This window comes from Mesocricetus auratus, unplaced genomic scaffold, assembly GCF_017639785.1.
Source record: "Mesocricetus auratus isolate SY011 unplaced genomic scaffold, BCM_Maur_2.0 Super-Scaffold_100010, whole genome shotgun sequence".
NCBI classification, from domain to species: Eukaryota; Metazoa; Chordata; class Mammalia; order Rodentia; family Cricetidae; genus Mesocricetus; species Mesocricetus auratus.
This window is the reverse complement of record NW_024429194.1, coordinates 59,114,288-59,124,246: the sequence shown is the minus strand read 5'-3', so window position 1 is coordinate 59,124,246 and position 9,959 is coordinate 59,114,288. Positions and strand designations below refer to the sequence as shown.

The 9,959-nt window shown below is 45.7% G+C and overlaps 1 protein-coding gene across 5 annotated transcripts in view; it reads left to right on the top strand.

Annotated features, from left to right (window-relative positions):
• Window positions 1-4,082: 4,082 nt before the first annotated feature.
• Mfsd6 (major facilitator superfamily domain containing 6) overlaps window positions 4,083-9,959 on the top strand; it is a 64,995-nt gene continuing 59,118 nt past the window's right edge. The window contains exons 1-2 of one of the 5 annotated variants that reach the window (XM_013123976.3): window positions 4,085-4,406; window positions 4,829-4,953. The gene's annotated coding sequence lies outside the window, so the exon portion shown is untranslated. Of the gene's footprint in view, window positions 4,407-4,578; window positions 4,722-4,828; window positions 4,954-9,959 lie in introns of those variants that run through there. The other 4 variants (XM_013123977.3, XM_013123980.3, XM_005084492.4 and 1 more) reach the window with 4 other exon arrangements.

The window sequence follows — 9,959 nt, the reverse complement described above, 5'->3', positions numbered from 1 at the left end:
CCCGCATTTCAGACTGCTTATGTCAATTGTAAACTCTTCCTTTCTTCTCTGTAACCTGCTCCTCCCACAGTAAAGGTTATGATAATCTACTCAGCTGTTTCAGCCAGAAACCTGAGTCATACGTAACACCTCCCACATCCAATTTATCACCAAGCCTGTCTATGGGCTCCTGAGACACTAGGTTTCAGATCCAACCTCTGCTCTCCATCCCTTGGTTAGCTCTGTAGACCATGTGTCTGTGAGCTCCTCTCCATCCCTTGGTTAGTTCTGTAGATCATGAGTCTGTGAGCTCCTCTCCATCCCTCCACTAGTTCTGTAGACCATGAGTCTGTGTACCCCTCTCCTTACCACTGGATATTTTCTAACTGAATCCCAGCCAGTGAGCGCCCTGACGGCAATCATCACCTTTGTGAGCTCCTCAGAAACACAACCCTTCTCCTCAGCATCCTTCTCTAGATCGCTTTGAATTTAAAAATCTCCAGTGTTTACTGGGAGGCACTGATGTCTGCCCAGGCCACCTTCTGCCTGTACCCCTCAAACTCATCTCTACCCTCTGTGTTTGTCGAATGACCTCCCGCTCTCTCACTTCCGGGCTGTTCCTTCCATGAAGAAAGATCTTTGCAGAACTCCAACTCCCTCTGATCATCTTCTAGTTTGCTTCAGGTCTCATCCTAATGTCACTTCCTCATGAAGGCTTTCTTTTCCCTCAAATCTAAATTACATCCCTCTATTTCCTCCTGTGTACCTCCAGTTTGCTTTTCCTTTGTTGGCGACTTCTGGCTGATTCTCAAAATCCCATCTTCCTCTCTTGAGTATCAGTAGCCTGCTCCTAGGCACCCAGACACTCCGATAAAGCTGGCTTCCCTCTTTAGTGCCAAGATGTGGCCATGTGTCTGAGTCCCAGCCAATGGGAAATGAATGGACATAATGGAGCACACTGGAGGCTTCCATTAAGGGATGGGAATTACAGTCTCCATTTCCCAAGTGTTGGGAATGTGATCCCAAAGGGGTCAGCCTAGGCAAGAAAAGGAAATTTGTGTTTGTTATGGGGGTTACAGGGTAGGAGTAGGGGCAGCTACCCTATATGAGAAAACTATTCAAACACGTTTAACGAATAGACTTTTACAGCTATTTGCCACGGCAGAGAAGGCCATTGATGGGTTTTAAGAGGACCAGTCTCATGGTAGCTTATGCAACGCAAAAATGCCCCCTTGGTGTTACAAAACCTCTAAGGACTGCAACCCTGAAGAGCAAATGGTTTTGAATACTTTCTGGTTGCAAAATAGAACGATAACTAACAAGAGAACACAACCAAGGGTAAGCAGGCCTACAAAAACCCTAGGAAATAAAACACAAATGAGGTATGCAAAGGGGTGTGGCCAAATAGGAAGAGGAAAACCCAAGGCTTGTTAGTCATAGGCCTTGGAGGGGGAGGAGAGCAGTCAAAGGGTGGGGGAGGAGCAGCCAATGTTGCTGATGTAGAGAAAGAAGTGACACTGCTTTTACAGGGATAAAACCCTCACCCCCCATATAAACATTAAATGAGCAAGCAAGACAGAATGAGCAATTAAGAGCCAAGGCCAGAAACCAGTCTGTAGATGCAGTGCAGACTGTCCTTCACTAGTGGTGTGACCTTGATCAAGTTGCTTCGCTATTATATGCACAAGTCTCCTCATTTGTAAAGTGGGATAATTGCCACCCTGACTGCACATGACTGCTACAGGGATTATGTGAATAAATAAAATCGAAAGCACATTGAGCATGACACATGGTAAGTCCCCAGTGTAAGGGAGTTTTCTTTAATTGTTGCTATTCATTACAATTTATTTATCTTAACTACTTAAGAACAAACAATTCTGCCAAAGAAAATAACAGACACAATTATTAGGACAAAGACAAACGAAATTAAAATAGAAGAAATAGATCATGAGGAAAAGTCAACAGCGTACCCATGGGCTGGACACAAAGGAAAAGTTTGAAGAACCAAGTGGGCACAAAGTATTTTTGATGACTAAATATTCAGAAGGCAGCAACAGTCAGGAAGTCCTGAAAGGATCGCCCACTGGCGACATGCGCAGAAGCTGCATTTTCCTGTCTGAGGAATGTAGATAAAATCCACAGCCGCTCATCACACCATCCTGGGAGCTACAGCAGTATCTGGGGACTGGTTCTGCAGTGAACCAGTAGAACAAGCAGGTGCCATATCTGGTTCCCATCTACCAGGCCCTGGTGCAGCCTCACTTCTGGTCAGCAGCAATATACTTACCCAGCTGGAAGAGTGGCGCAGCTGAGACTGGGAGACCATGAGTGAAACACTCCACCTGTTTGTACTTTGTGTCAGCCTAGCCCCCTGCTCTCGCTCTTTGCCATCTTATCCTTGGGAGTCTTTCTGGGGAAAGGTCTCTGCAGCAGCCAGCTGGCTATGTATTTGGGAGCTAATTTCTCACACCACACAGAGTGGCTACCCCACTGGAGGTAAGAAAGTGTGTGTGGCAGGGTTTGGAGTAGCAGGCCACTTTTGCTTCATGCACATTTGTGTTTTTTAATTGATTTTTATATTATTTTAAAAAACTACAAAATCTTAAACATGACCCAGGAGACACAGTAAAAACCGATAAAAACATTGTGGCTGCCAGGAAAAACAAAAACAAAAGCCCGGTTCTTACAAGGCCGGGTAAACAGTACTTTCTCCTGCGGTGCTCTCAAGACTCATCCCTTGGAAACAGAACTGCCAGCTCCCATCCCAGGATGCCTTGGTTTGGCTTTCCAGTATGGAGCCGCTTTTGTAGATCAGGCACTAGCCCCTTCTGCTCGTCCTTCCTGCTACCTCCCTCTCCTCTCACACAACAAAGCACCAGCCACAGTCAGATCTGTGGCCAGGTTGCTTGCTTGCTTTCTCTTCAAGTTGCTTCTTTAATGGCTGGACAGATCTGGAGACTGATAAGTCTCAGGTGACGGCCCACAGAATGCAGAGGGACCCAGCTGTTTCCAGGCCACATCAGAGCAGATCTGTTGCAATGAGTCCAGTAATCACCTTATATTTTGACTCTGAAACCCCAGCAGGCACTATCTTTGTTAAACTTCTGTGTCTCAACATTTCAAGTGGATTTATCATGAGACTGGTGTACTGACCATAGGAACTGTCTGTCTCTGGACATTGGAGCTAGGGGTGGGTATCTAGCAACTGGGTATTTATGCATTTTTCCTAAAAAAGGGATCCACATTTTGAAGCTCCAGATTCTGTAAACTTCTCTTTAGTACTATCTCATGATGTGGGCAGTAGAGCCTGGATTTTCTTCTACTTGTTCACAATTTTGAATCCAGTTATGTTAACTTTTAGCCCGACTTTGCTGTTGTAACATCAGATTAACATTGCTTGCATCTAACAAACGTTCCTAAATGCTGATTTTGTGAGAACAGCTCTGGAATTTCCTAAACCCCACCACAGGCAGGCACATACACTTGCCAAATGATACCTGTATTTTTGTATATAACCCACTCGACTCTCTTTCCATGTTTAACCAATAAACGACTTAATTCTTGGCGTGACACCTGCGGTCAGGTCACCTTCTTCAACAAGGTGCAGCCTGTTCAGATGCTGGCTATGGGTTCCTTAAGTGCCCTGATTCCAGGAGCATGATCTGCCTCCCTTTCTAGTCCCTCTCTGCAGGGTCACCCGAGGACAGTCCACCAAGACTGTGTTCCTAGACCCAGGGACCACTCATCTCATCAGTGTTAGCTTTGAGCGGGACAGCTTTGAAGTGCTTGCGGACTGATGGCTGTCACCACCCCTAGGACAGGTTCCCATCTACTTTGGGCCTCAAGTCCCTTCCAACACCCCTCGCCTATCCAGTGACTACCATGACTAGCGAGCAGAGCACGGCTCCGCAAGATCAGATCGTGTCGGGTGTGGTGGAATAGGGATGGGGAGGGATGGGACATCGCCCACTTTTCTCTTTCCCCTTCAGGACATACCACCCTAGCGGGACTGGATCCTGGGTCCCCCGGGGCGGCCCCAGAGGGCGGGAGGCCGGGAGGAGGCGGTCGACGCATCCGCCGCCGCAGGAGGCGGAGCGCTGCACCTGGCGGCTGGTCCTCCGGCTCAGCCCTGAAACGGGTCCAGCCGGTCGTGAGCGAAGGCAGCGGCGGCGAGGCCAGGCCCAGGACCAGAGCGGGGAGGAGGAGCGGACAGAAGGTCGCGCGGCGGCTGCGCCAGGCCACCGCCGTCGCTCGCCCCACCCGGCTCGCATCCAGCCGCCGCGCCCGCCGCAGCCCCGGGAGAGGAGCGAGCCACCCGACCGACATGCTGCACTCTGGCCCGCCCACCGCCGCCCCGGCGACCGGAGCCGCCACCCGGCACCCCGGGGATAGGGCTCCCCGCGTCCCGCGCAGCTGAGCGCCGCCAGGTGAGTGGGTCGGCGCCTCCCGGCTCCCGAGCCTCCGCTGTGCACCTGCTGCCCGGTGGGCGCCGCCCCGGTCCCCAGCCTCCGCGCCCGCCCCACCCGCTCGCCCGGGCGCCGCCTGTCATCCTCGGGGTGCAGGGCAGCGGCTCGGCGTCCCCCGCGCTGGCAGCACTTCCGCAAACGTAATTGGAGTCGGGAAAACAAAGGCGCTGCCCAGGAGCCCTCGCCCGCCGCCCCAGCTGCTGCCGAAGGTGGGGGCGCGGGTGGGCCTCTCGGGTCCAGGTTCCGTCACAGCCCGGCCCCACTGTCGCCCTGGAGGTAAACATCCCCGGGAGAGGGGGGAGGCGGCAGTGTCCGCACCACCGGTGACAGGGACGTGGCCCCCTGTGTGACAGGAGGAAGCTGAAATTGTCTGCCTCCCACAGGAACAAACACCGGGGCTCACACCTCTCCCTCCGGTCTTCTACCTTCCTAGGAGAAATGCCCCGCGTCGTGCGTGCAGTCTAGCTTCAACTCGGGCTTAGGTCCTTTCCTAAACGAAGATTACCAGGTACATTTCCGTACGAGGGTGAAGATTTCAGGTGTAGCCCCTCCCCCTCCCCATGCCTCTCCCTACAAGGTCTTGCCCGTGGGTTATTATCCTTAAGTCTGGCTCACTGTGCGTTTTGCTGCTACCGCACTCCTTCGAAACCACAAACATTTCCTTTCCTTCTAAAACATTTAATAAGCACTCCTACACCTACTGGAACATATACCTGCTGACCCATCACAGAAATAACCTTGCAGAGTTGAAGTTCAACTCCCAACTAAATAGTTGTCTAAATAGTTTTGTGTTCTTGGGTTGATACATCATCTCGGTTTGCTCGCATATAGGAAGAAGATGGATGGATAGTATAGCAGTCAGATTTCCTTTTACCTTTCTGAAAGCTGACGATATTGCGTGATATTAGGTGTAGTTGAAAACAGGCAGCATACAGTGTATGTGTTACTAGCTGAACAGTAAAGGAGGTGAACATTTGGTAGGTCCGTATACTGTGCAGAGCAGCGCTTGCTGGAGACTCGGTGCTAGCCAGCTGAAGGTGTATGCATTATTTATGGTCTTGTGAAGAAAACAGGGAGGAAAGAATCCTCTGTATTGGGAAGCTTGGCTCTGACACTCAAGGCAGCTTGTCATTAGTATATGTGGAGGATTTTTTTAGTTACTTAGTGACAAATAAGGGTGAATGGCCCCTTTCATAGGTTATAAGTAAAATTTTACATTGCTTAGGAAAAGGTTGAAACATTGTTAATGAGCTCAGTGCAAGACACACTTGGAGAGTAAAGAGGGTCTTATTTCTATACTGAATTAAAGCTATTAAGTGTTTTACAGTAACTTATTTCCAAGGCTGTTTCTCTATCAAGGTAAATATAAAACAAGAAGACATATTAAAACAGAGACAAATCCAAACAGCACTTGTTTGGTGGTGTGGGTATTGGATCACCAATTCTATCCACCAAATATACATATATGGGCATATATACACATACACACACATATATTTCTGCATTATCAATAGTAATGCTGCACTTTGGGAATTCTTTTTAAAGGCGCCACCCTGAAGAATTATTTTCAAATCTCTGTACCAATATCTGTCTTCTAATTTTATACACCATGAAAGGGAAGCTCAGAGAAGTTATGCCAACTTAGACCAACCACATACTCAGTAAGAGGTGGAGTTAGATTTGACCCGTGCCTCTGACCCTAAAGTGTAGGAAATTTCCACATGGCATTCCTCCCTGATCAGAATCTGTTAAGTCTCATGGTCTACATGGATACTTGCCTTTGTTTCTTGCCTTTGAGAATAAACTTTGTTTCAATACATGCACATTATACATGGTGACATTTACTCAACAGAATAATCTACATATTGATAATGTATATAGGTTATTGAATGTATAATATTTTTACCCATTTCATCTTAACCACTTTTGAACTTACAAGGACTGTAAACCTTATTGCCAAAGATGAATTGAATATTAGACCAATAGGTTCTTATAGTTTACCTCTGATCTTCAGTAAATCTTTAGCGTTCTCACAGCAGGGAAATTTGAGGATGAAGCACCTGTGTCTGCTAACTGCACTGGTATGTTGGCTTAAGAAAACTCAAAGTATGTTAAGTGAAAAGGCAGGTTGCAGACCAGATTTATATCCATTACACATCACTATGTCCTCAAGCTGTTAAATGTAGTTCTCATAAAGTGTGAGTGTGTTTGGGGGGCTGTAGAGATACAGTGTTAAGTTTTCTTTTGACCTTAGAAAGTTAGATATGGGGTAAAGTTGGGAAAGCATATATTCTTTTCTTATATAAACAAAAGGGGAAAAGAAGTAAGGACACCATTCATTTAAGAGAAGACTGAAGGTACCTAAATATCATACACAGTGTTTTCAGGAAAGTAAGATAACATCAGGGGTAGAGATATTCCCAGGGTTGTAGGGGCAGAGTCAAGAGTCTCAGGTGGTCACCTGTCCCTTTCCACACAGCTGTGGCATAGTCTACAGCTCTGGTTTTTCTGCAAGGAGAATGTTTGGTGTATCACAGAATGGATTGTCAGAATTCCTTGTGTCTTTCTTGTGACCATAAGCCGGGAGACTATTTTTCTCTTCGTAGAGTGAGTAAGTTGATAGGAGGAGTCAGCTTACCTGCTGTGTCATCTCAGGGAAATATGGCATTATAGATGCCTTCAGGTTTACATAATGTCATTTCAGGAGCAGAAAGTCATGGTCAAGTCTAGTCTGATGCATATTTGATGTATTTGGTAACACTAAATACAGTCCCACAATCCTGCCTACTCTTGTGTTAATTTAATCAAAATTAATGTGTAGAATTCTTAAAAGTAAATACATTTTCTTGCTCAGAATTAGAAATCCAAAGGCAAAATATATTTAGACTTCAGATACAAGAAAACACACCACTCTTGTTGTGTTTCTAGTGAAGAAAATCTGAATAATCTTGGTTCATTAGAATGCAATGTCACTATAAGGCAATCTGGCAGAAGAGGTCATTGTAACGTTATTCTGTAGAGGAGCTATTCTGACAGTTTTCATTTAAGGTTCTTATTATGTTTCAGGCAGAAGGAAATCTACCTGATGTGGGGATGACCAAGTACAAAGAACCGCCATGGTTAAGGCCAGTTTTGGTAAAAACTTTCTTCTTTAGGGAGAAAGCCTATGGCACTCCCCAGGACACAGTAGTTTTGGGTTACTATGTGAATTTGGGGCAGTAAACACACTCTAGTGGTCCACCTAGGACTTTCCCTTTGGGCTTGTAATTCCTCCATGTTTAGTACCCAGAGTTGTCTGTCTGGGTATTCACTATTCTGTCCTTCAGTGTGTGAATACAGCTTTTATACATTGTGCTTGTTTTCTTGACTCCTGAACAGCATGATATCCAGTATTTAGACTCACTGATACACTACCCTTTCTTTGTAGCTGATGTGGGCTTTATATTTGAAAGATGTTTATTCTTTTATAAAATAGCATAGTCTCAAGTCATTGGACAACTTTTGGAAACTAACAGAGTCCTTTGCTATGACAAATGGTGTGTGATTTGTTGGTACAGGGGCCTAAAAAGAAAACCAAAATAAATATTTAAAATATAGAACCCAAGCCTTGAGTTTGTGTCTGCTATAGCTGTTACACTCCTAGCTGCTACTTTGTATCTCTAAACACACTCGTGGTAGGTGACTCTCTCTCTCTCTCTCTCTCTCTCTCTCTCTCTCTCTCTCTCTCTCTCTCTCTCTCTCTCTCTCTCTCTCTCTCTCTCTCTCTCTCTGAGTGTGTGTGTGTGTGTGTGTGTGTGTGTGTCTTAGCCCAAAAGGAACTAACCCTGCAAAACCTGTTGTGTGTTGTCCACATAGCTTTATGCTTTGGTTCCGTAAAATGTAGGAGTGATGGAGCTGTAGGCATGCTGATGGTGGAGCTGATGGCATGTCCGAGTTTGGCAATTATGAATGAGAGTGTGATATTGCTTACAGCTGGTGGCTCTACTGCATTTTAGGACGGGGAAGGGTAGAATGAAATAATGGAGCAGAGATAGAAGATTCAGTCTACTAGAAAAACCATATTGAAAAGATATGAAAAGGAATAAATTGGGTGGCAGGGATGTCTTTCTTGCCATTTGTTTTCAGTATGTTTGAGAAGGGAGAATAATTCAGGGAATATCTGTAGTTAGAAAACAGAAGACTCCAACTTTGAATGACTGGAGAAATGCATAAAAGTATTTTGATCTGAGATGCAGAGTGAGACAGGAGAATGAAAGGGAGGATGGGAATCCCATGAGTCAGCTGTGGCCAGAGAGAGGCCTGTTGTGGCTTTGAAGAGGAGACAAATGAGAACTAGAAAGAGGAACTGTTGCTGCCTGGCCGAGCCTGATTTGTGGGTTAACCATGCCAAGGGAAAGTGAGTGACGAGTCTGGACTGGTAGTTCCCTCCTGTGTGGAAACCTCCACTCTGAGTCGAGTTACTTCTGCTCTCCCTGTGTTCAACTCAGAACCCTTGGTTGGGCCCATGACAGACAAGGTTGCTCACATACAGCAAAACACCAATTCCCTACACTAAACACAGAAATCCAGAGCGAATAGAGTGACAACCCTACGTCTAAGACTCTTAGAAGGTTCACTGTTCTTGGCACACATGTCTTGGGTCCTGAAGACTCCAGCTCCTCCAGCTGCTGTAAAGCACCTTCTCAGTTCTTTCGCAATGACTTCTGTACTGCACTAATGGACAGATGTGCTTGAAAGTCGCCTTTGTTAAGGGAGTTTAACCACAAGACTTTATTTTCATGCTTAAAAAATAAAAAAATATATAAATTTTACTCTTTTCCATGCAATCATGCTCCCAATTAAAGGTGCAAAATCTTCTCCAAGTGCAAAGCCCTTGGAATGAGTCTTTTGAATGATTTCTTCAGGTGGCATAGGCATCTCTGAGTAATAGACATCGGTTTGGTAAGTCCCTATGATCATCGCTATCAAGTCCCTACAATTGTCCACCATCTCCAGGATCAGGGATGCTCCGGGTGTCACTTACATGCCTGTGTTTAAAGCAAAGCAAATATATTTGAAGAGTGATAAATGTTCATCAAAGAAAAAAATCTAGTCACGTATAAGGGGGAAAACATCCTTTTGAGTCCTAATTTCATTGCCCACAGATAACCCCTGATAACAATTTAGTGTTTCTTTTTCAAGTCTTGTTCTAAAATACTTTTCATGTGAAGATCAGAAATTTACAGAAAAAACTGATGCAATATGTAGGTTTGCCCTGTTTGCTTTTTGTTTTGTTTTTGTTGTATTTTATTTGGGTTTGGTTTGGTTTTGGTTTTCGAGACAGGGTTTTTCCATTGCTTTGGAGGCTGTCCTGGAACAGCTCTTGTAGACCAGGCTGGTCTTGAACTCACAGAGATCTGCCTGCTTCTGCCTCCCGAGTAATGGGATTAAAGGCATGCTGCACCAAAACCCGGTATGATTTGTCTTGTTTTTTGCTTGTTTGTTTGTATATGTTATACTTTAAGTTATGTTTTC